The sequence below is a fragment of the Chiloscyllium plagiosum genome, unplaced genomic scaffold (assembly GCF_037043375.1).
Source record: "Chiloscyllium plagiosum isolate Xiang-an unplaced genomic scaffold, Cpla_swu_hap1 HiC_scaffold_186, whole genome shotgun sequence".
Classification (NCBI taxonomy): Eukaryota; Metazoa; Chordata; class Chondrichthyes; order Orectolobiformes; family Hemiscylliidae; genus Chiloscyllium; species Chiloscyllium plagiosum.
The window spans coordinates 30723-56437 of NW_028270325.1; the positions used below are offsets into that span (position 1 = coordinate 30723).

Below are 25715 nucleotides of genomic sequence, written 5' to 3' on the forward strand. Positions count from 1 at the left end.
GACTCTTAATCATTTTATTTCCATTTAGCAAGGCAAATACTGATGCCAAATTCCAGTATCCTTACTTATTGAGTTCAAAGAAATTCGTTTGATTAGTAGGTTCCTCAGTAATGTGCAGCATTACCTGTTTCTCTATACTGTGCAGAATGGGTTTACCCAGAGCCCACCTTGATGGGGTTGGGCTGAGCACAAGCCCTGGCTGGTCTAGAAAGTGTTTAGCAAGACCACTCTCTCTCTCTGTCTGTGGGAGTCCAAAGCCTGCTATTGGTCAGATGGGTTTTTATAACAACCCACCTGTTAGTGATACCTGGTGTTTCCCATTCCTTGATGGGGAGGGATTGTGTTGGGGTCTTGCTCAGGCAGCTCGTTCTAAATAGGCCCAGATACAACAGGTGGGCAACGATCGAGTTGAACAAGTCATTACAGAGTGAGAAGAGAATGTCAGCATGGATAGCTTTGACCATCTTGTCTGTTTTTTTCAGTCAGTGGATGTGTGGGGGCATGATATTTGTGAGGATAGTTCACTGGGAGGGCCGTTGAACATAGGATTCCAATTATGATGTGTAATGTTGGATTATTTGATTGGCAAAAAGACGAGAGAGTTGTGCCATTTGTAAAACGGTGGACAGTGCTGTGATGTGGAGTTTACTAGGACAAATACTGAGATCTGGAGTACAGTGGTAACAGCTCTCACACAGAGGAACAAACAACATTGTCTAACAGGATGTTTCCCATGTTGCACTTTGTTGCTGTTACCCTTTGATGCTCCTGAAGCAATACTGGTCAATGTGAAGGGGCTCCCACGTACATTCGTTTGGGATTGTTATTTGGACTTTGATTACCAGTTTGGATAAGTGTTATTATTATTTTGATTATTGTTATGGTTATTTGTGAGTACCTTTAGGTGAATCGTATGGATATATTTTAAAACCAATTCAATGTGAGACCATAGAGTTACACCATCGAGGGCAGTATCCCGTCAACTTTGCGAGATCTCTGTTCTTCCACCTGGTCCACGGGGCTCAGAACAGTGGAGATTGGGTGGTACAATAGGGTTTTTCACTGATGAATGGCAAGTTGGTTTCGGGTGACTGGTGTGCGATTTAGGATAATTGATATTGTTGTGTTTCTCCGAGGGTCCAATCGGGACAAAAACATCCGGCCATACGGACTGATTGTTAGCTCTGCTGTTGGGATGTTCAGTTGACCTGATGCTCAGGATTCAGGGACTTGTTGAGTTGGATAATATATCTGGGTCACCGGTTGATTCATGTCCATCCGTAGCACACTGCTAAAAGAATATGAATTATAGATGTATATTGTTGAATCCTTTGATTGTCAAAAAGATATATATGTTGTACTGCCTCATTACCCTGGATTGAATGATGTTCTTGGCCCCACAGCATGGCACATCATTGCACCAAGTGTCACACGGGATGTCTGTCCAAATAGTGAATGTGGTTTATAGGTGGGGTGTTTATAGGAGGTCACATATCGATACTGAGTAAAGCCACCCTGTTTCTTAGCTGTTGAAGTTTGAAATTGTGGAGGGGGGTGGAAATGAGTTAGTATCGAAGGGATTCGTTGTTGCCAGCTCACAGTTGGATGTTTATAAATGTTTGCAGTATTGTAAACACTGAGCTGTTCACTCCCACAGCACACTGTAAATGTCAGGGCTGCTACACTAACCCTGCTGGCTGGGAGATATCTGGCACAGTGTGTTTTACATCAGGGGAGTAACACAGTGAATCAAACTCTTTGATGCAATAACGTCCCCTTTCTTCAATTCCAAAATAGTTCACTTGACAGAAAATGTTATTGTTGGAGTGTTGGGTGGAAAAATATCAAATGAGATTCATGTGGCATTCGATAAGACTGTAAGAATGAGAGAACATGACTGCCATAGTGCCACAGGTTAGTGCAGTACAGAAGACTGAGTCAACAGCAATAACAACAACAAAACAGATACTGCTGGGAAAGGTCAGCAGGTCTGGCAGCATCTGTGGAGAGAAATCACAGGAAACGTTTCAGATCCAGAAACAGTATGCAATGGATTGCAAATCGGAAATCTTTGCAGCTGGCTGCATATGTTTGGCGCTCAGTTTATAAAGTGAAATGTCCCAGTAAATATAAACAGATGTGGTAGTTGTTATGAAATTAAAATGGCAGATTAACAACGTTAGTTCAATGAAGTGCCCTGTACAAATATTTTGTTGACCCAAATAATATTTTTGGTACTGATTAATCTTCCAGCAAGGTTAGGACAAGCTCGGGGATGTGGCTACATTAATTTACTACTTGTACGTTATTAATCATGGATTTACAGCTGGACTGTTTCACATCAGTATTTGATTGGAATTGGATGAATAATTGTTGAATCTGCTTTTCATAATCTGCCCACAGTTAAATTTCGAGTGATCGCTGCTCTTCACTTTGAGGTGTGTGTCCTCCTTGGGAGGAGGAAGTGAACCGTTAATCAGTGAAAAATCAATCAGCTTTAAGACAATATATAAAAATAAAAATACCGATGAATGGGAATACAAATGTCTATTTCACCAAATAACTAACTTTACTAACTGCAATATTAAGATTATGGTTGATAATTAAATTGGGGAGAATCACCTCGAATTGACAGACCAGAATTCCGAACATTTAACATGGTGCTTTAATATACCATCCAAGCCTCTTTCTACCAAGTGCTCTAACGCTGAATAAGTATTCCACATTAATGAACTTCATTTGCCATTTCTTTTATTAGTGTAGATATTATTTCCGTATCTACTTCACAAAGTTCTTTATATCTGGATGCGTCTGTGTTCTCTATGTCAATAACATTGCTCACAAGTCCAGTTTCTAACATTAGGAGCATTTCTCTTACTTTAGTGTGATAGTGACAAACGTTCCGACTCGGCCAGGAGCCCAAACTCTGTCACACGTTGCTTGTTTCTTGTACTGTAACCTCTGGCCTTCCGATACAGCCACATGTTGCCTGACCTTTCCAGCTCCACATTCTATCCACTCTGACTTCCAGCATCTGCTGTCCTTACCATCTCCACATGTTAACTCTGTAATGCACCAAACTCAGAACTGTTTACCTTGCATTTACGAAGGATTTATGATCTGTTCCTCAATTACTTATTTTTCCAGTTAACGTTTAATTCCTGAAAAGAAATCTTCAGCTCTTAAACATATTAATTCTGAGCTCATGTTTACAATAAGGAACCCTTGAAAAACTGAACTCAATGAGATTGCAACACTCTTTTGTTTCATCCTGACCTTAGGTGGAATTGGTTAGGGCTTTTGGAGGTCAGTCATCTTAGTCACCATACACCTCTGCTGGCTTCTGCATGGTAGTACTTTGACCCTAAAATCTGCAGCTGCCTCAATGATGCCCTTCCTTTATCATAATTTCAAAATTAGAGATATAGATGTCCCTTGAATTCCAGCATCAACAGATTTCTGTATTTATCAATACCATGGACCAACCATTGACGAGAAAATGACCTGGCCCAGCCACACAAGTGCTGTAGTCACAGTAGTATGTCAGATACTCTGATAACTGTGACAGTAAGCTCCCTGACTGCCTCTATAATCCATGTCCACCATCCAGAAGCACAGGTCAGGGCTGGGATGGAATGATCTCCATGTACTGGCTGAGTGCAGCTCAAATGCAGCATTGAGTGTAACACTCACAGATCTCCACATTGTACAGGACAGACAACTGGTCCTAGTGATTGGCACACAGATCATTCAGTACTCACTCTCTTCACCAATGACACCATGACCAGCAATGAAAATCATCAACATGATCCAAACCAGTGCAAGTCTCATTTGAATAGCACTTTCCATGATCTCTCGGCAGAACAAGGACAGCAGATGCAGAGAAACACCATCACATGCACGTTCTCTTTCAAACTAGATTTAATTCTGACTGGAAAATATTGTCATTCCTTCACTGTTGGTGGGTAAAAAGATTAGATTAGATTTCCTACAGCATGGAAACAGGCCCTTCCGGCCAACAAGTTCACACTCACCCTCTGAAGAGTAATCCACCCAGACGCATTCCCCTAACAATTTAGGATAGCATGACAATTTAGCATGGCCAATTCACCTGACCTGCACATATTTGGATTGTCGGAGGAAAGCCACGCAGACAATGTGCAAACTCCACACAGACAGACGACTGAGGCGGGAATTGAACCCAGGTCGCTGGTGCTGTGAGGCAGCAGGGCAAACCACTGAGCCACCATGCCATCCTGATTCTGCAACTGTACCCCAGAAACACAGTGAGCTTTCCTGTATCTCAGGAAATGTAGATGTTCAAAAAGGTAGATCTCCAATCCCATCAGAAAGGTGAATAGAGCTGGGCAATGAATATTGGCCCAGCTACGAAAGCTCACATTCCAATGGGACATTTAAAAATAACGCCCATTACAACAAGTGCAAGAGGATATTTCTGATCCCGAGAGGTGGCTAATGTCTCGGAGAATGTTTCGTCTGGCAGAGAGAAGGAGAAATGTCTTGGCTGAAAGAGTGGATGTTTGGTACTGAGCGGATAATCCCTATCATAGCTTATTTTACCAAATCCCATAAATTTCCGAATTCTTAATGGTTTCAAAGCCAGGAGACCGATCTTATTGCCTCAGTTTTCTTTGCTAAGTACTGGTCTGTGTGTTAATGTTTCAAACTCCGGTAAACTACGGTGATTTGAGTGGACAATCCCTTGTCTTCAAAACTTGGATCAAATTTGGAGTGGATCATTTCATATCTGTGATAATGGACTCAGTATGGCGATATCCAATCCCAGATAAAGATCTAAAAAGGAAGCAGTTGGCGGCAGTACAGAGTTGGCTGTGCATGTGGAGCTTCATTTACTTTTTTTCATTGAAGGGATGTGAGTGTCGCTGGTTTGGTCAACATTCACCTCCTTTCCCTAATTGCCCAGAGGGCAGGTAACAGTCAATCAGGTTGTCGTGGGTCTGGAGTCACACGGTGGCGAGACGAGGTAAGGATGACAGATTGTCTTCTCTGAAGGACATTAGTGAACGAGATGGTTTTTCTTCCTGACAACTGTCAATTATTTCATTGTCATCATTAGACTCATTAAAATTCCACCATCTGCTATGGGGAATGTTGAACCCAGCTCCGCAGATCATTAGCTAAGTCTATTAATTAACAGTCTCGATATAGTCCCATTAGGACATTATCCTCCAACATCTTTAGTAATGGTGTGAATCCACAAAGATTTAACATTGGCACAGTAGTTCGCATTGCGGCCTCACAGTGCCAAGGACCTGGGTTTGATTCCACCCTTGAGTGATTGTCTGTGTGGAGCTTGCACATTCTCCCCATGTCTGCATGAGCTGCCTCTGGGTGCTCTGGTTTCCCCACACAATCCAAAGGTGAGCATGTTAGATGGGTTGGCTAAGCTAAATTGCCCTATAGCGCCCAGGATATCTGGTTAGGTGAGTTAATCATGATAAAACCACATGCATTGGGTGAGGTCTGGTTAGAATACTCTTCAGAAGTGTGCTGCAGATTCGATGGGCCAAATGACCTCTTTCCGCACGATAGGGTTTCTACGATGTTATCATAGAAACAGACTCTGATGATTGCCATGGAGAATGCTGGTTAGGTGGTGAAGATTCCGAGCCCCAGTGTGTTCTCTGAATCTGAGAGGGGGATCTCTATTCACAAGGAGAGGTGTTTGGGAACATGAGCCTGGACACGAGGCAGGAAGGTTTGCTTAAACTCTGATAAAATGTGTGATTTCTAAACCAGAAAGTTGCTATGAACAATGCAGCATGAATTCAGGTTATATTTGAGTGGGAGCTGTAGTATACAGTGTACAGCCATGTGGGAGAGTCCCTGTCAAATGTTGCAGTGCTCATGGTTTCAGTGGGTATGCAGCTTGTGATATGGTGGTTCGATTCATTGCTGGATACTTCTGTGGTACAGATTGTCAGGATGCTCAATCCTGTCCATGAGGGAGGGACTCAATTCCCTATCAATTGTTCAGCAACAGTCATTCCTGGACAGTGTGGAGTGATTTAATGTCATTCATATAGTGTGGGTATACACTTCAGGGGACACTCTGAGCCATGGAGGCTCCAAAACCAAAGACAGAAATTTTGCAATCAATGTCCATGTTAGGTGCATCCCATTCATTGTTTTATTGATTTGAGGTGTCCTGATGTGGATGTTGTGATCTCAGGGGAATCTCCAGCCAGTCTGAGTAACCTATAAACCAGGTGAAATCAACCACTGCCAACTCCAACAAAAAAAAATCATTCAGCACATGGCTGTGCTTTGTGTGCACAATTTGCTGTTCTCATTCTTCCCCTTCTTTTTAAATTGCAAATGATTCATTTTGAGAGAGCTTGCTGCTATGGTTCAGATTCTTTAAACTTCATATGACATGGAGCAACATTTATCTTTGTGCTATTATTTTCAGTCTAAGCTCAGGCACGGAGAATGTTTGATCAGTAACTTCAAGTCTTTCTCTCTCTCTCTCTTGCAGTTAATCTAGTGGTGATTGTAATCTTAGCTCGGCAGAAGTGTGGTCTTTCTACATGCATCACTCACTATCTGGTGGCCATGGCAGCGTCTGATCTACTGTTCACTATTGTTTATTTCATCTTTCGCCGATTCCCTTACTATTATTATCCACTGTGTTTCCTGGACATCACTCCTGTTTGTACTGTTATCTATGTGCTTCACCTCTTGCTCATTGATTGCTCTGTCTGGTTCACTGTTGCTTTCTCTTTTGACCGATTTGTTGCGATTTGTTTTCATCAGATGAAAGCTAAGTATTGTACAGAGAAAACTGCAAAGCGGGTTGTAGCAACAATCTGCATTTTCTTTTCTTTAAAGAACATTCCCAACTACTTTCGATATATACCTCAAAAGATTATCAACAATGTTCCATGGCACTGTAAAACAAGGCCCAGTTATTATAATGACCGGTGGGAAAGTTTTAAATACTTTGAATATTTTTTAACACCAATGTTACCATTCACTTTTATTTTCTTTCTCAACATTCTGACTGCCAGACACATCTTCGAGGCTGTTAAGATGCGTAAGGGACTGAGGGGTCAGAGAAAAACAGAGAATGATCCAGAGATAGAGAGCAGAAAAGATTCTGTGATTTTACTGTTTGCCATTACCACCAGCTTCATACTTCTGTGGATTCTGTGTGTTTTAAGGTTCTTTCGAGCTGGTGATTCCTTGAATTACGCTAATTATTATCTCTTTGAAGAAGTCGGATATATGCTGCGGAACCTCAGTTGCTGCACAAATGCGCTTATTTATGTGGTGACGCAGAAAAAATTCAGAGACCAGTTAAAGTATGCAGCAAAATATCCAGTTATAAAAATAATTCAATTGGTGAATAAATCCAAGTCACTGACAGACAACAGTAGACACAGCAGATAATGGAATGACGAGTCCACGTGAGGCATGTTCAGAAGGAGAAGGAGGAACACCAACGGGACAACACTCATTTTCTAATGGGCAAGGATGACTCAATCTGAGGGACAAAACAAAAGCGACTGCAGGAACAAAATCAGTGTAAAGTACTGTCAGCAAGGAGCAACAGTCAGTAGAAAGCTGGACAACAAAAGCAAAACTGAAAGAGGAGTTAGACATGCACCAAAGATACAATCATTCAAAGCAATCCGTTCTCAGTAGGTGACACGGACACATAAATCAATGAGCTGGAGGAAAGGATCATTGTTCACTATCGGCCCAGAGTGTAAGACGCAGCGACAGAGTCCTCTCCATTCTTCCTCACTGAATTAACTGATCCACACATCGTGACAAAGGGAGGAAAAAATAAAGAGTGTTATAAGGAGAAAATAATGTCTTGTAAAAACATTCTGTGCCCTTTGATTGTAAGTTTATTTTCAACAGTAATTTACTTCATTTCCATTCAATCCCTGGTATCATTCTGTTTCTTTAATCCTGCCTTTCCATGAACCAGCTGATGGGTTAGTGGGGAATCCAAGGCCAACCAGACGGACTCCTGGACTCTCTCTACCTCTGCACCTTCCTATGACCCAGCTCCCCTTTCGATTTAAGATGCTCCTTCAAATCTGCCTCTTTATATCAGTTACTGTCACCTGACCTAACATCACGTTCGGTGGGTGAACATCAGCTCTGTTTAATTTGTCATGACAAATGTCTTTATAAAATGTCTTTGGGGATTATGTTGAGTTAAAGTGGACAGTGATGGTACTGTCGTGGTGAGTATAATTGCCTTCCAAGCAGATGAACGGGGTTTGATTCCCGGCAATGGCAAGTTATGATTTTAACATTGATCAACCGGAAATCGAAAAGAGAAATTTGATCAAGATGAGAATCCAAACAGCTTTCATTCCAAGACAATATTTTCTCACAACCCATCCTTCCCTCCTTCTAATCCTTCTAATCCCACTAAAAATGACTCTGGCTGTGATCCATCTCTGGGGAAGTCGACCCACAGGAAGAGGGAGCTGGGAGCTGACTGGATGATCTGGGTCTTGGGTGGAATGGGCGTCTATGAGTGACAGACCTGGGGGTATTTCAAATAGGTTCTGGCAACCACTGTCCCTTTCACCATGTGCACTGAGCAGGGAGTGAGTATCTGTGTGTTTCTGTCTGTATCTGTGTGAGGGTGTGGGGTGTGTTTTAATGTCAATCCCAGTTTGATCCTTTAATACTCCCCATTCCCTCCCTGAACCATCTCCTCCTAAAGGAGGCCCCTGGAGCAGGGTATGTCCACAATGGGAAAGAGGGAGTGTGAGAGACCCTCGAGTGAGCTGGGACCAACCAGAATAGAAAGTATCACCACTTTAATCTCATCATGTCTTTCCTTAACTCCTGTTTATCTCTGAGTGATCCTCTTTTCTGTCTACCTCTCATACATTCCACTTCTCTCTCAATCTTTTTTCTTTCTCACACTATCTCTCTCTTTTTACTGATACTCTTTCTTTTTGCCTTTTTCTCTCCTACTTCGTCTTTCGACTTGTGGATATTTTTCCCACTATCTTCCTTTCTTTCTTCTTGTTTCACTTTCTCTCTTTCTTTCCTTCCCTATTTTTGTCTTTCAATCCTGAAACTGCAGCCCTCCAACACCAATTTTGCGCACACCACTTCGGCAAATTTTGCAGTCCCACAAACTTAGCACCCCCCGTCCATTGTCCCTGTCCAATTGCCCTCCCCTTGGGTCTTTCTTCACCCTTGAACTGCCCATTCTGTACTTCCTACATTACACATCCACTGTATATCAGAGACACTCTGTGTCTCCATCCATCCACAATACTCTCCATGCCATGTCCCTGCCCCTGGGGTGGGTGACAAAAGGAGCATATGTAGAGACAAAACTGTCCTTTGACTGCCTGCTGTAATGTCAGAGATTTATTCAGCACATAAACCGACCCTACAGGCCAATCTGTCCACACTAACCATATTCCAAGACTAAGAAGTTCCACCTACCTGTGCTTGGTCCGTATCCTTCCAAACATTTCGTATTCATTAACTTATCCAAATGCACATTTTGAGAAGGCAAATCTTAATGGCGAGGTCCTGGGAGTGTTGCTGATCAAAGACACCTTTGATTTCAGGTTGACAGTTCCTTGAAAATAGAGTCACAGGTAGATAGGATCGTGAAGAATGCATTTGGTATGCTTTCCTTTGTTGGTCAGAGCATTGAGTATAAGAGTTGCAAGGTCATGTTGCAGCTGTACAGGACATTGGTTCGGCCAGTTTTGGAATGCTGCATTCAGTTCTGGTCTCCTTCTTATCGAAAGGATGTTATGAAAACTGAAAGGGTTCAAAAAAGTCCTACAAGGATATTGCCAGTGTTGAAGACATTGAGGCTGAATAGTCTGGGGCTGTTTTCCCTGGAACATTGGAGGCCGAGGAGAGACCTTATAGAGATTTATAAAATCATGTGGCATGGATAGGTTCAAACAAGAGGTGAGAAGGGAAAGATTTAAAAGGGACCAAAAGGGCAACGTTTTCATGCAGAGAATGGTGTGAATATAGAATGAGCTGCCTGAGGAAGCGGTGGAGGCTGGCAAAATTACTGCATTTAAAAGACAAGGAGAAACTGACGACTGCAGATGATGGAGATCAGTGTCGAGAGTGTGGTTCTGGAAAAGTACAGCAGATCATTCCTGATGAAGTCTTATGACCGAAACGTCGATTCTCCTGCTCCTCAGATGCTGCATGACCTGCTGTGCTTTTCCAGTACCACACTCCTGACAACATTTAAAAGGCATCTTTATGGGTAAATGAACTGAAAGGGCTTAGAGGGATATGGGCCAAGTGCTGGCAAATGGGACAAGATTTAGTTAGAATATCTGGTTGGCTTGAACGAGTTGGACGGAAGGGGTTTTCTCTTGCTGTTCATCTCTATGACTCTCTGCCTTTTAAACGTTAGAACTGTACCTGCATACATCACTTTCTCTGGCAGTTCATTCCAGCACGCAAACCACTATCTGTGCAAAAAAAGAGTTGCCCCTTATATCCTTCTTAAATCTTTCTCTTCTCATTTTAAAGTATGCCCCTACTTTTGATAGGGAAAAGACCCTCATCATTTCCCTTATCTATACACCTTACGATTGTATAAACCTCAATAAGGTCATCCCTCCACCTCCAATGTTCCAGTGAGAAACAGTCTAACCTTTCTTGTCTATTTTTAGATCTCAAACCCTCCATTCCCGGCGACTTCTTGATAAATCTTTGTTGGACCCCCTCCAGTTTGATCTTTCCTTAACAGGTCACCAGAATTGCCCACATTAATCCAGCAGAGGCTTCCCCAACACTCTGTAAAACGTCAAGGTTCACATCCCAACTGCTATACTCAATGGTCTGAGCAATGAAGGGAAGAATGCTAAAAGCCTTCTTAACCACCCTGCCTACTCTCTAACGCAAATTTCAAAGAATTATGTACCTGAACCCCGAGGCTTCTCTGCTGTACAACACTGCCACTAATTCCTGTCCTTGTGTGTTTTACTAAAATGCAATCCCTCACACGTTTTCAAATTAAACTCCATCTGATACTCCTCAGTCCATTGAAGCAAATGATCAAGATCTCTTTGCAATCTTTAGTAGCATTCTTCACTGACCACTTCACCAGCCATTTTGGTGCCTTCCGCAAACTAACTAACCATGCTTTCTATATTGTCATCACAATCATTTATATAAATGACAAACAAAAGTGGATCTTGTACCGATCCTGATGGAACACCGCTGGTCACAGACCTCTTGTCCAAAAAATATACCTCTGCTATCAGTGACTGTCTGTTCCCTGTCATGAAGCCAAATTTGGATCCAATTAGCAAGCTCATCCTGAATCCCATGTGATCGAATTTTACTAACTGGTCACGATACAGAGCCTTGTCAAAGGCTTTGCTGTTGCTCAAGTAAACAATGTCTACCACTCTGTCCACATCAACTATTTTGGTCACTTCTTAAAGAACTTAATCAAATTTTGTGAGACATGATTTTCCTCACACAAAACCATGCTGCCTATCCCTGTTCAATCCTTACCACTCAAAATGCATATAAATCCCAACTTTCAGAATCACCCCCAAAGTCAGACTCACAAGCCTATAATTTCCTGGCTTCTCCTTACATCCCTTCTTAAACAATGGCACAACATTAGCCATCCTGCAGTCGTCTGGTATTTCAAACGTGTATCTGGATGATACAAATAATTCTGCCCCACAACTTCCTCCCCAATGCCCCACCATGTCATGGATACACTTGATTAGTCCTCGAGATTTATCTATCTGTATGTCTTCTAAGACCTCCAGCACTTTCTCTTCTGTCATGTTAAACCTGTTTTCAAAACATCAATATTTATTTCACTTCGGGCCTCTATCACAACTAATGCAAAATATTCACCTCCTGAGTTTCAACACAAAGATAACCTTGTTAATCTTTAAGAGGTCTTGCTCTCTGGAGTTGCTGTCTGGCTCTTAATGTCGTTGTAGAATCTTTTTGGATTATCATGAACATTATCTGCCAGAGATATCTCACATCTCTCTTTCCCTTCCTAATTCCACAGGCCCTTCCTAATTCCTGAGGAAGGGCCTGTGCCCGAAACGTCGAATCTCCTGTTCCCTGGATGCTGCCTGACCTGCTGTGCTGTTCCAGCAATAAAGTTTCAACTAATTTCTTTCCTCACAATGCTCCAATACACTTTATAGCCTTCAAGAGATTCAGTTGATCCCAATTGTCTGTATCCAACATATGATTATTTGTTATTCTTGACTACAACTTCAATACATTTATTCACTAATTGTTCCATAATCTTACCAGCCTTGCCTTTCACTCTGACAGGAACAACATGGTCCGAACACTTCTTACCACGTTTTTCAGGTTGGTGCCGGATTAGGAAAATTAAACTCACCTGCTATTACAACATTATTATTCTTACATATATTTGAGATCTCAACATGTTTTCTTCTCCATTTCCTTCTGACTACTGGGGGGCCTGTGGTCCAATCCCATCAAGGTGAACATCCCTTTTTTATTTCCCACGTCAAACCATAGATTTTCACTAAATGGTCCCTCAGTTATATCTGCATTAAGTACAGTAGCAATTGAGTATCTGTGATTGCATATCTAAACAACCTAAACCCGTCCATTAGATTCCAATCTGCAGTTCACTCCCTAGTGTTGTTTAATCCGATGTGAACCATACCATACCCTTCGACTATACTCTAATCTGGAACTCACTCCGTGGTACCTGTTACTCTGTATATTGATCCTCCTCCTCCCTTCCTCAATCAAAAATGCTGTCCCTCCTCCTGCCTTGCCTCTATTTCTATCATTTCTATAACATCTGAAACCCAGAACATTGAGCAGCTTGTCTTGTCCTTGCCTCAGCCACGTTTCTGTAATCACTCAAACAGACGAGTTCTATGTTGCTACATATACCCTGAGTTCATCAGCCTTATTTGGATAGAAATAAATGCAGCTTAATTCTTCAGAAATACTTTGGGCTCTGAATTGCTATTGTCTATCTTTTCTAAATTATCTTGTTCTTTTCCGATTCAGTACCATTCACATCTTTCTGTCTGTTTTCAATGTTACATAGGAAATCCCCACCTGCCCCTTCCCCAACACAAAGGGTTCATAGCCTCTCGAAACAGAACCCACCAGGATATAGGTCCCTTCCCTGTTCAGGTGAAACCCTCCCTTTTTGAACAGGCCATTTCTGTCCCAGAAGACATCCCAATGATCCTCAAAAATGAGTCCCTGCACATTTCACCACCTCTTCAGCCATTGATTTGTCTGCCCTGTTCTTCCCTCATTTGAAATTGGGACCGGAAGTAAACCAGAGATTACTACTTGTGATGTTCTGTTTCTTTAAAATTCTACCCAAGCTCTTCGACTCACTCCACAAAGCCCTAACCCTTGTTTTGATGATGTCATTCCCTCCCAATGTATACAACAACTTCCGGCTTCTCACTCTCCGCTTTCACAATATGCTTCACATCTTTTGAGATGTCCTTCACTCTGGCACCATACTGGGTTCACACCTACTGCTGCTAAATCTCTTCTCTGTGCCCCTGACAGGACGGCCCCCTGTAACAATGGTTCTTTACATCTTCACAAACCCATTTAACATAAGATTAATTCTTAGTGCCAAGATCTGACTAGTACTTCTGTTTTCCTCTGAGGGACTTTCGCTTTCAACAGTACACAAAATTGAATATCTCTTTAAAAGAGGAATAGGAGACTTCTGGTCTACCCTCTTATCTTTCCTGACAGTCAATCATCTATCGTACTGACCCTGCTGTGTAATCAGTTCTCTAAATATACTTGTCATCACACTCAGTGTCTCCTGTATGCCCTCAGGGTGGCGGCACGGTGGCTCAGTGGTTAGCACTGATGCCTCACAGCGCAAGATCCCAGGTTCGATTCCAGCCTCTGGCAACTGTTTATGTGGAATTTGCATATTCTCCCCGTGTCTACGTGGGTTTCCGCCAGTGGCTCCGATTTCCTCCCACAATCCAAAGATGTGCAGGTCAGGTGGATTGGCCATCGTGTTCGGTGCATTAGTCAGAGGAAAATGGGTCTGGGTGGGTTACTCTTCAGAGGGTCGGTGTGGACTTGTTGGGCTGTAGGGAACCTAATCAGTACCATTAATACGAATAAAGCAGCTCTCAACAGTACCTTATATATAAAATGTAATCACAGATTAATATGAACCATGTAGAGAAAATATTAGACTTAAAACATCAAACACTGAACTGAACAAATAAAAAAAAAAGACTCCTCCTCAAATAATCCAACAATCGGCATTTTATCTCTGGATTAAAACAACCTTTCCAAGTCATCCATGTGCAGGCCTCTCTGGAAGCTCTGTGTGTTAACCGTCTCTCCCCTTTCTTTGTCTTTTTATCCATCATTTTGATTTTGTCAAATTCTACCCACCACTGATAATATGCTCACGGATCTGTAGATCCCTGGCTTTTCCTTACTACCTTTATTCAATAAAGGCAACACCAGGCACCATCCAGTATTTCAGCACCTCACCCGTGGCTTTCAATTATACAGTTATATCTGAAATAGGGCCAGCAAACTCTTCCCACAGACTGACATTATGAAAGATCTGAGATTTGTTTAATGCAGGACTGTGTGAGGTGAAGTGCCCAAACAGCACAGCTTCCCATCCACTCACAAACGACATCACGGACAGCACAGACAGTAACATATTGGAGGATTAGGACAAATCACTAACACTGGAGAATTCATTCAGAAGAATAAAACTCCCAGAATCAGTGAACCAGTATGTTGCATTTGTCTCGATGGGACTTGACCAGCCATGACTCGCTCGTGGTTTGTGGGCGGCACGGTGGCCCAGTGGTTAGCACTGCTGCCTCACAGCGCCTGTAGACCCGGGTTCAATTCCCGACTCAGGCGACTGACTGTGTGGAGTTTGCACATTCTCCCCGTGTCTGCGTGGGTTTCCTCCGGGTGCTCCGGTTTCCTCCCACAGTCCAAAAGATGTGCGGGTCAGGTGAATTGGCCATGCTAAATTGCCCGTAGTGTTAGGTTAAAGGGGTAAAGGTAGGGGTATGGGTGGGTTGCGCTTCGGCGGGTCGGTGTGGACTTGTTGGGCCAAAGGGCCTGTTTCCACACTGTAAGTAATCTAATCTAACTCTGCTTGGCAGCATGTCTGAATCCATGAGGAAACGCATCCCTGTCCACACGTGGAAGGGGTTAAGACAGCAGGCCGACCCCACTGTGCCTCTGTCATTGACCAAGGTGAAACCACACTGAGCCCACTGTGTCTCTGTCACTGATCCGTACGAGAGCCCACTTATCCCACTGTGTCTCTGCTTCTGACCCAGGGGAGACCCCACTGTGTCTCTGTCACTGACTCAGGTGAGACCACACTGACCCCACTGTTTCTCTGTCACTGTCCAAGGGGAGACCACACTGACCCCACTGTTGCTCTATCACTGACCCAGGGGTGACCACACTGTGTCTCTGTCACTGACCCAAGGGAGTCCACACTGATCCAACGTGTCTCAGTCACTGACCAAGCGGAGGTGACACTGAACCCACTGTGTTTCTGTTCCTGAACCTGGGAGACTACACTGACTCCACTGTGTCTCTGTCATTGACCCAGGGTAGTGCACACTGACCACATGGTGTCTCTGTCACTGAACTGGGGAGACCACACTGACCCCGCTGTGTCTTTGTCACTGACCCAGGAGAGACTGCACTGACCTCTGCTGTGAGCATCACTCTATATCACAAAGCAGCCATCCAACTAACTAAGAATCATACAACGGGGAGAGTGGAGTAATTCCTGATGAAGGACTTATGCTTGAAATGTCAACCCTCCTGCTTCTCGGATGCTGGCTGACTGGCTGTGCTTTTCTAGCACTGCATGTTTTGATTGAGAATTACACAATCCTGTCACGACACATGGGTGCCATTTGGCATATCAAATCCGCACCAACCCATCAAACAGCATTCCACCAGACCTATCCCCTCCCCACACTATCCCTATAACCCTGCATTTCCCATGTCTAACCCACCGAGCCTGCACAACTGTGAACAATATGGACAGCAATGTTGAAAGTGTTCATACTTCTGAGGCTCCTAACAGTGACACATGTTCTGTGTTATATCATTGAAATAATTCATGTTGTTATTTCAGGGGGCAGGTGCTGCCTTCTCACAGGATGGTGAAAGGAAGATAGAGAACGCAGTGTACATTTCTATGAAATGAAAGTTTTATTCCTTGAGAAAATGGCGGTTGATTCCTCCTCCTTACCCACAGGGGGAGCGGATTTGTATTGCTTCATAGCCCTGTCTTGGTCTCCTCTTGCCTCCTCCCCCGCCTCCTTGTCAGTCCTTCTCCATGGGGGCGGCCATCTTGGGGTGACATCACTGCGCAGCCTCTTGCGATTTTGCGTCACTCAGGTCATTGTGAGACTGTCAGAAATAACAGAATTAATTGTCCCAGAAACAAAAATCTTCAGCTTGTGTAGTGGCTGGTGAGGCCAGTAGATGGTGGCATTTTATCACTTTAAACACAAGAGGGACAAACAGACAGGGAGAGTCAGAGACATCAATTAAAAAGCAATGCATCAAATAGTTAATTCAAACTTCACTCCAGGACAAACTATGTCCCATTCCAGGCAGAAGTGGGCACACACACAAAACACGCAGATGCACGTCAACAAGCTTCTCGACTCACGACACTATAGACTAGAATGCCAGGCACATCAGATACATAGGAACACCATCAGTTGACAATTCCACATCAAGCCACTCTCCCCGGCTTAGAAAAAGTCTCGAGTCTACAAGTGCCATTGGTTGAAAATCCTGGAACTCCCTCCTTTGGTGCGTTAACCTGCACCAAATGATTGCAGCAATAACCCATCCTCATCTTTCCCACAGCAATTATCTTTGAGCAATAGCTGGTGTCCCAGCCAGCGGTTACCCAAATACATTAATGGATCATAAAAAATAATCTTCACTATTGAGTACTCGATGTGTTCCTGCGCTGAGTACCAGAATAAATGGAGTCTATATACTAGAAAATAGAAAGGCAATTTCATTAGAATGTATCAGATTCTGAAGGACAGAGGCTTGATAGAGTAGATGCTGAGAAATTATTCCCGGGGTCCAGGAATGTAAAACACAACGACACAATCTCAGGAGTTGCTGGAAAGGCTCAGCAGCACTGACAGCTTCTGAGAAATGAAATCAGAGTTAACGTTTCTGGTTCGGTGACTGAACGGTTTCACTCTGATTTCACTTCAAAGATGCTGCTGGTAATGCTGAGCTTTACCAGTCAATTCTGTTTTTATTTCAGCCCCATTCTCTTGATGATGATCACGGTTTAGTTAAATGTGTTTGGGAATACTGACAAGTTCGCTGTCATGATGGTGTTATAGTGGTGCGCATAGCTGCCTTCCAAGCAGTTGACCCGAATTTGATTTCGAGCCATTGCAAGGTCGCAACTTTAAAGCAATTTCAAAGGAAAAATCTCAAGATAAGATTTATTGGTGATTTTTGTCTAGAAATGCATAAATGTATCTAATAGATCCATCAGATTGCTGCTCGATCTTTCTGATGATGATTTCTGTGAAATTACAATGTGGAACCAGGCAACACTGTTCGGTATCTCGGAAGCTTCAGAGTCAAAAATATGGTGCTGGAGAAGCACAGGTCAGGCAGTATCCGAGGAGCAGGAAAATCGACATTTCGGACAAAAGCCCTTCATCAGGAATGAGGCTGGGAGCCTTCAGTGTACAGAGGTAAATGGGAGGTGGGGTGGGGCTGGTTGGGAAGTTAGCTGGGAATGTGAGAGGTGGAGGGAGGTGGGGGTAATGGTAAAACGACAGAGGGCATGGTGAAGTGGATCAGTGGGAAGGAAGATAGATCGGTCATGATGGCAGTGCTGAGGTAAAAGGTTGGAACCGGGGGAAGTTGGGAGGAGGGGAAATGTGGAAAATGGTGAAGTACAACTTGATGCGATTGGGTTGGAGGGTCCCAAGTTGGAACATGATGGAGGAGGCCCAGGACCTGCATGTCCTTGGCACAGTGGGAGGGGGAGTTGAAGCATTCAGCCACAAGGAATGGGATTGGTTGGTGCGGGTGTCCTGGAGATGCTCTCTGAAGCATTCTGCAAGTAGGCATCTTGTCTCCCCATTGTAGAGGAGACCACATCGGGAGCAACGGATGCAGTAAATGATGTGTGGAACTGCAGGTGAAATTTTGATCGATGTGGAAGGCTCCTTTGGGGCCTTGGAGAGAGGTGAAGGGAGAGGTGAGGGAGGAGTTATGGGCGCAGATTTTGCAATTTCTGCCTCGGCAGAGGAAGGTGCCAGGAGGCGAAGGGGGGTTGTTAGTAGGCGTGGACCTGACTAGATAGGTTTGGAGAAAGTGAGGACTGCAGGTGTTGGGGATCAGAATCGAGAGAGTATGGTGCTGGAAATTCACAGTAGATCGAGAAGCAGGAGAAACAACATTTCAAGCATAATTCGTAAAGAAAGGCTTATGCTTGAAACTTTGACTGTTCTGCTCCTCGGATGCTGCCTGACCCGCTGTGCTTTTCCAGTGCCACACTCTCCATCTTCGAAGATTTGCTCTACGCTGCTTCCCATTCCTTATTTACATGTTGATGGCAGCACAGGGATTTCTGGAGCACGACAAATGAGATACTGCTCCCTTTGGAAACTTGAATTAATGACAGAAGCTACTGGAAACACTGAAGACTTCCAACAGTGACTGCACAGATGGGGAAAGAGGATTAATGTGTCAGATCCAGCCTCAAACAATCAGTGGTGCTGAGTTTTACATTTTATCATGAAATTAACATTTTCTCTATTTCAAATCTTTCAGACTAATGCTCAATTATTTTGCAAAATTGTGCTCAATTTTGAATAAAATCGAACTGGACAAGTTCACAAATATCCAAACAACATTCTTTATAATGTACAGCCTGTTTTATTTCTCAATCTGAACCTATTACAAACTGAGTTGTCAGTGTACAGACGGAATCTATTTCCTCACATGAGCTGGTTTATTGACCTTGACAGATTCTGAGCATTTCTGCAAGGTGGCTGCAGTTACCATTCCTGGACAGTAGAGATTTCTAACCTGCGGAACAGTGAAGTTCCCGGATCAAAGACATCGCAACAACAGAGAATAATTATTACCCGCGTGTTGGACAGTATGAGGGAGGGAGAAGCAATAATTGTCGCCCTCGTGTTGGACAGTGTGAGGGAGCGAGAGACAACAATTATCGCCTTGGGGTTGGACAGTGTGACTGAGCGAGAGATAATAATTATCGCCCTCGCGATAGACAGTGTGAGGGAGGGAGAGACACTTATTATCGCCCTCGTGTTGGACAGTGTGAGGGAGGGAGAGACAATGATTATCGCCCTCGTGTTGGACGGAGTGAGAGAGGGAGGGAGAGGCGATAATTGTCGCCCTCATGTTGGACAGTGTGAGGGAGGGAGAGACAATAATTAAAACCCTCTTGTTGAACAGTGTGAGGGAGGGAGAAACAATAATTATTGCCCTCATGTTGGACGGTGTGAGAGAGGGAGAAACAATAATTATCGCCCTCATGTTTTACAGTGTGAGGGAGGGAGAGATAATAATTATCGCCGTCGTGTTCGACAGTGTGAGGGAGGGAGAGGCAATAATTACCGCCCTCGTGTTGGATAGTGCGAAGGAGGGAGACAATAATTATCGCCCTCGTGCTGGACCATGTGAGGGAGCGAGAGACAATAATTATCGTTTCCGTGTTTGACAGTGTGAGAGAGGGAGAGACAAGAATTATTGCCCTCATTTTGAACAGTGTGGTGGTGTGTTTGAGAGGCAATAATTATCGCCATAGTGTTGGACAGTGTGAGGGAGTGAGAAGCATTAATTATCGCCCTCATGTTGGACAGTGTGAGGGAGTGAGAGGCAATAATTATCACCATCATTTAGGACAGTGTGAGGGTGTGAGAAATAATAATTATTGCCCTCGTGTTGGACAGTGTGAGGGAAGGAAGGAGAGATAATAATTATCGCCCTCTTATTGGGCAGTGTGAGGGAAGGAGGGAGAGACAATAATTATCGCCCTCGTGCTGGACAATGTGAGGGAGTGAGAAACAAATTCAAGAATCTCTCCGCGCTCCCCCCCAATAACCACCATCATTAACTTCAGGAACGGCACTTTACCGACACAGTCCTCTCTTCCTCCGACTCTGCTCCTTTCTGGCTGGGACCAGCCGTCGCAGCCATTTTAGCTCCAGGCCCCGCCCCCTCAGGCCCCGCGAGATGGCGAGATGGCGGTTAACGGCCGCTCTCGTGCGCCGAGTGACCGTTAGCAGATGCTTCAAGGGAAACTCTTTATAGAGAAACAAACCTTTCAGGGGAGAAAACACAAAAGCGGCCGACTCCAGATGCGGACAAACACAATAATATGGATCAGAATGAAATCTCCTCACAGAGAGGTGAAAGTGATAGAGGAATTTTGTGTCCCCGCATAAAGTTTCAAAACACATTGCCGCGAAGGACGGCCGCCCCCCGGGACTCGAAACATTATCTCTGCTTTATCTCTGTCTGGGCAGATGCTGCCAGACCTGAAAGACAGTAACAGATACTCAGTGGGGTGAGTCCTCGTATAGGATTCTCTGAAGGTTCAGTTGGCGGCTGGAATGCAATGGGGAACAAATGTGTGAGGTTATGCACTGGATTAAAAGGAGAGAAGGTCCTGGGGGCGGTGGTACTGAATCCTCCTTTACACATCTCTTTCTGGAATGTGCTTTTGCAAAGGATGTCTGAAAAAGATGCAGTGCTTCTGTTAAGGTTTATCCCAACACCAATAGCATGACACATTAGAGGTACAGTTTGCAGATGACACAAAAATTGGAGGTTTGTGGACAGCGAAGAAGATTACCTCAGATTACAACAGGATCTGGACCAGATTGGGCCAATGGGCTGAAAAGTGGCAGATGGAGTTTAATTCAGATAAATGTGAGTTGCTGCATTTTGGGAACGCAAAACTTAGCAGGACTTATACACTTAATGGTAAGGTCGTAGGGAATGTTGCTGAACAAAGAGACTTTGGAGTGTAGTTTCATACTTCGTTGAAAGTGGAGTTGCAGATCGATAGAATAGTGAAGAAGGCAGTTGGTATGCTTTCCTTTATTGGTCAGAATATTGAGTACAGGAGTTGGGAGGTCATGTTGCAGCTGTACAGGATGTTGTTGACGACACCTTTGGAATATTGTGTGCAATTCTGGTCTCCATCCTATCGGAAGGATGTCATGAAACTTGACATGGTTTGGAAAAGATTCACAAGTGTTGAAGGATTCGAGTTGTAGGGAGAGGTTGAACAGGCTGGGGCTGTTTTCACTGCAGCGTCAGAGGCTGAGATGTGACTTTGTAGAGGTTTCTAAAATCATGAGGGTCATGGATAGCGTAAATAGACGTGTTTTTCCCTGGGGTCGGGGAGTCCAGAACTAAAGGGCATGATTTAGGGTGAGAGGAGAAAGATATAAAAGAGTCTGAAGGGACATTTTCTTTATGTAAAGTGTGGTGCATGAGCTTCCAGACAAAGTGGTGGAGGCTGGTACAATTACAACATTTAAAAGGCATCTGATGGGTATATAAATAGGACGTGTTTTTAGGGATGGGGCCAAGTGCTGGAAAATGGCACTACATTGGATTGGGATATCTGACTGGCATGGACGAGTTGTACCAAAGCGTCTGTTTCCTTTGTGTACATCTTTATGTCTCTCTACTATGTGGGCTGTTCCCCAGGGTGCACACTGAGACAAATATCTACTTAACCTGGAGGAACATCAACTCGGTGAAATATGCTATTTCGTTTGCCTGGAATTTGTTGGATTTCCAGAGCCCTGACCGAATGTCACAGACTGGCACATTGCATGGTCCAGGTCTACGTGCTGTGGGATATAGGCATAAAGCTCGGGTCAGCTGCCACCAAGGCACAGTGAGGAAAGTCCACCGCTTGAGAAATTTTTCAACAGTTAAAGGTGGGATCTGATCATTTATGGGATCATTCAGGTAGGTCATCTTTATGTAAATATTGACTTTTGAACGTAAGAAATGTTTTTCATTTGTTTGGTAGGGTTGAGTCAAACTGTGATGTTTGTTTGGTTTCTTCACCAAAGCAATGTTTTTGAAAGTAAAAGTAAGTACTAATCTGAAGGAGTTGGGCGATAAGACCAGGGTGAAGGTCCGACTCAGGACGATCTGTTGGAGAAGGTTTCCCATCACCTGTCCTGTGGAGAAGGGCTAGCAGCCAGGACATCAAGATCTTACTTCCATTAATGTGACCACACACCAGTCAGAATATTTCAGTCCCGAAATAAATCATTCACTCTGATGGAGAATAGAGAAACCACTAACCAATTAGTGAAGAGCTTTACTATCCAATTCTTGAAACTGTTGCTCTTCCGGTGATCCATCGTTCTGCCCTGTGTATTGGAAGATAACAGGTGGAGGAGCTGCATTAAAAAGGGAGACAGAAAGCAGGAAACATATGCCAGTTAGCGTATCATGTCACATGGAATCTGTTGGAAGGTATTATAGATTATATTTAGATTACATTACAATGTGGAAACAGGCCCTTCGGCCCAACAAGTCCACACCGACCCGCCGAAGCGAAACCCACCCATACCCCTACATTTACCCCTTACCTAACACTACGGGCAATTTAGTATGGCCAATTCACCTGACCCTGCACATATTTGGACTGTGGGAGGAAACCGGAGCACCCAGAGGAAACCCACGCAGACACAGGGAGAACGTGCAAACTCCACACAGGCAGCCGCCTGAGGTGGGAAATGAACCCAGGTCTCTGGCGCTGTGAGGCAGCAGTGCTAACTGCTGTGCCACCGTGCCGCCCGCACGGGGTTGTGTCTTTGGGGTCCTGAAGGGAGAGGGTGATCAGCTCCATATCGTGATCCACATTGGTAACAACGAAATATGTAGAAAGAGGGAGAGGGATGTAAAGCAGGACTTCAGGGAGCTAGGATGGAAGTTGAAAGCTCGAACAAGCAGAATTGTTTTCTCTGGTTTGTTACCCGTGCCACGTGATAGCTAGGGAAGGAATAGGGAGAGATATCAGCTGAACGTGTGGCTGCAGGGATGGTGCAAGAGGGAGGGTTTCAGGTATATGGATATTTAAGGCTCATTCTGGGGAAGATCCGACGTCTACAAACAGGACAGTACAATGGTGACTGAAAGAACTTTTGACGAGGACTTGTTTACTGAAGTGGTATGGGCTGAGGTTAGAAACAGAAGAGGAGAAGTCCCACTGCTGGGAGTTTTTAAAATAGGTTTCCGTAAAGTTTAAGAAATATGAGGAGAGGATTGGCAAAATGATTCTGGGTAGGAGTGAAAGGAACAGGGTGGTCATTATGGGGCTTCAACTTCGCCAATATTGACTGGAAATGCTCTAACTCTATTACATCGGATACAACAGTTTTTGTCCAATGTGTGCAGAAGGGTTCCCTAACACAGGTATATAAGGGGCCGACAAGAGGGGTGGCCACATTGGATCTGGTACTTGGCAATCAACCACGTCAGGGGTTTGATTTAGTTGTAGATGAGCACTTTGGAGAGAGTGCTAAAATTCGATTGTGTTCAGTTTAGCAATGGAAAGCGATCGGTACATGCCACATGGGAAGTGTTGGAGACGGGAGACGGGCAATTATAATGCGATTAGGCAAGACTTAGGAAGCACAGAATGGATGATGAAAATTCAGGTGAAGGGGACAATCGAAATATGGAGCTGGTTTAAGGAACAGATATTGCGTGTCCTTGATAGATATGCCCCTGTCAGGCAAGGAGAAAGTGATAAGGTAAGGTAAGTTTGGTTTACTAAATAAATTGTAACTCTTGTTCAGCGGAAGAGGGAGGTTTATGTGACATTGAGACAAGACGGTTGAGATAAGACGATGGAGAGCTACAGATTGGCTAGGAAGGATTTGAAGAGAGAGTTAAGAGAACAAGGAGGGGATATGAACAGTTTTTACCAGGTAGAATAAAGGAGAACCATAAAGCTTTCTATAGGTCTGTGAGGAATAAAAGAATGACTAGTGCAAGAATAGGGCCAGTCAAAGACAAAAAGTGGGAAGTTGCATGTGGACACTGTGGAGATCGCAGAGGTGCTAAACGAATATTTCTCATCTGTTTTCGCTCAGGAAAAGGAAAATATTGTAGATGAGTAGGCTAAGTTAAGGGATAGAAAGGATTATTAAAGAGGAGGTGCTAAAAATTCTGGAAGATGTGAAATTAGATAAGTCCCCAGGGCCAGATGGGATTTATCTGAGGATCTTGGGAAGCTAGGGAGGCGATGGTGGAGCCTTTAACCTTGATCTTTGAGTCGTCATTGTCTACAGGTTCAGTACCGGAGGACTGGAGGATTGCAAATTTTGTGCCCTAGTTCAGGAAGGGCAGTAAATATGACCCAGATAGTTATAAACCAGTGAACCTTATGTCTGTTGTAACAAACGCTTTGGAAAGGATTATAAGGGATAGGATTTGTAATCATCTAGCAAGCAACAATTTGATTGGAGATAGTCAACACAGTTTTGTCTAGGGCAGATCGTGTCTCACAAATCTCACTGAGTTTTTGAGAAGGTAAACAAGTACGTGGATGAGGGTAGGGCAGTTGACGTGGTGTTAATGGGCTTCAGTTAAGCCTTTGATAAGGTTCCACGTTGTAAGAGTCTGGATAAATTGCGGAGGCATGGGATTGAGGGTGATTTAGCAGTTTGGATTAGAAATTGACTTTCTGTAAGAAGGCAGTGAGTGGTGGTTGATGGAAAATATTCAGCCTAGAGTCCAGTTACAATTGGTGTGCCATGAAAATCTGGTTTGGGACCACTGTTGTTTGTCAATTTCTATAAATGACTTGTACACAGACATAGGTGAATTGGTTAGTATGTTTGCAGATGACACTAAAGCCGGTGGAGTGGGGGACAGTGTGGAAGAATGTTGCAGGTTACAGAAGAACTGCAGGTAAAATGCAGAATTGGGCTGAGGTGGCAAATGAAGTTCAATGCAGATAAATGTGAGCTGATTCACTTTGGGAAGAGTAACAGGAAGGCAGAGTACTGTGTCAATGGAAAGATTCTTGGCAGTTTGGATGTGCAGAGGTGTCTTGGTGTCCATGCACATATATCCCTGGAAGTTGCCACCCAGTTGATAGTGCTGTTTAGAACGCATATGTGTGTTGGGTGACATTGGGAGAGGGATTGAATTCCAGAGCTGTGATATCATGCTGCAACTGTACAAAATGTTAGTGCAGCTTCACTTGGAATATTGTGCACAATGCTGGTCGCCACATTACAGGAAGGATGTGGAGGCATTGGGAAAGGTACAGAGGAGATTTACCAGGATGTTGCTTGTCTGGAGGGAAGGTCTTACGAGGAATGGCTGAGGGACTTGGGTCTTTTCTCATTGAAAAGAAGAAGCCTTATAGGGGATTTAATGGGGAAATACAAGATGTTCAGAGGATTAGATAGGATGGACAGTGTGAGTCCTTTCCTAGGATGATGACTTGTATGAGGAGGCATAGCTGCAAGTTGATGGGTGATGGATTTAAGACAGATGTCAGAGACAGGTTCTTCACTCAGAGAATGGTAAGGCTGTGGAATTCCCTGCCTGCCAATGTATTTAACTAAGCCACATTCGGTTCATTTAAACAGTCCTTGGAT

At 43.9% G+C, this 25715-nt stretch overlaps 1 pseudogene; it reads right to left on the reverse strand.

Moving 5' to 3' along the window:
• LOC148133885 (uncharacterized) overlaps positions 1 to 25715 on the reverse strand; it is a 47831-nt pseudogene that overhangs the window by 13068 nt on the left and 9048 nt on the right.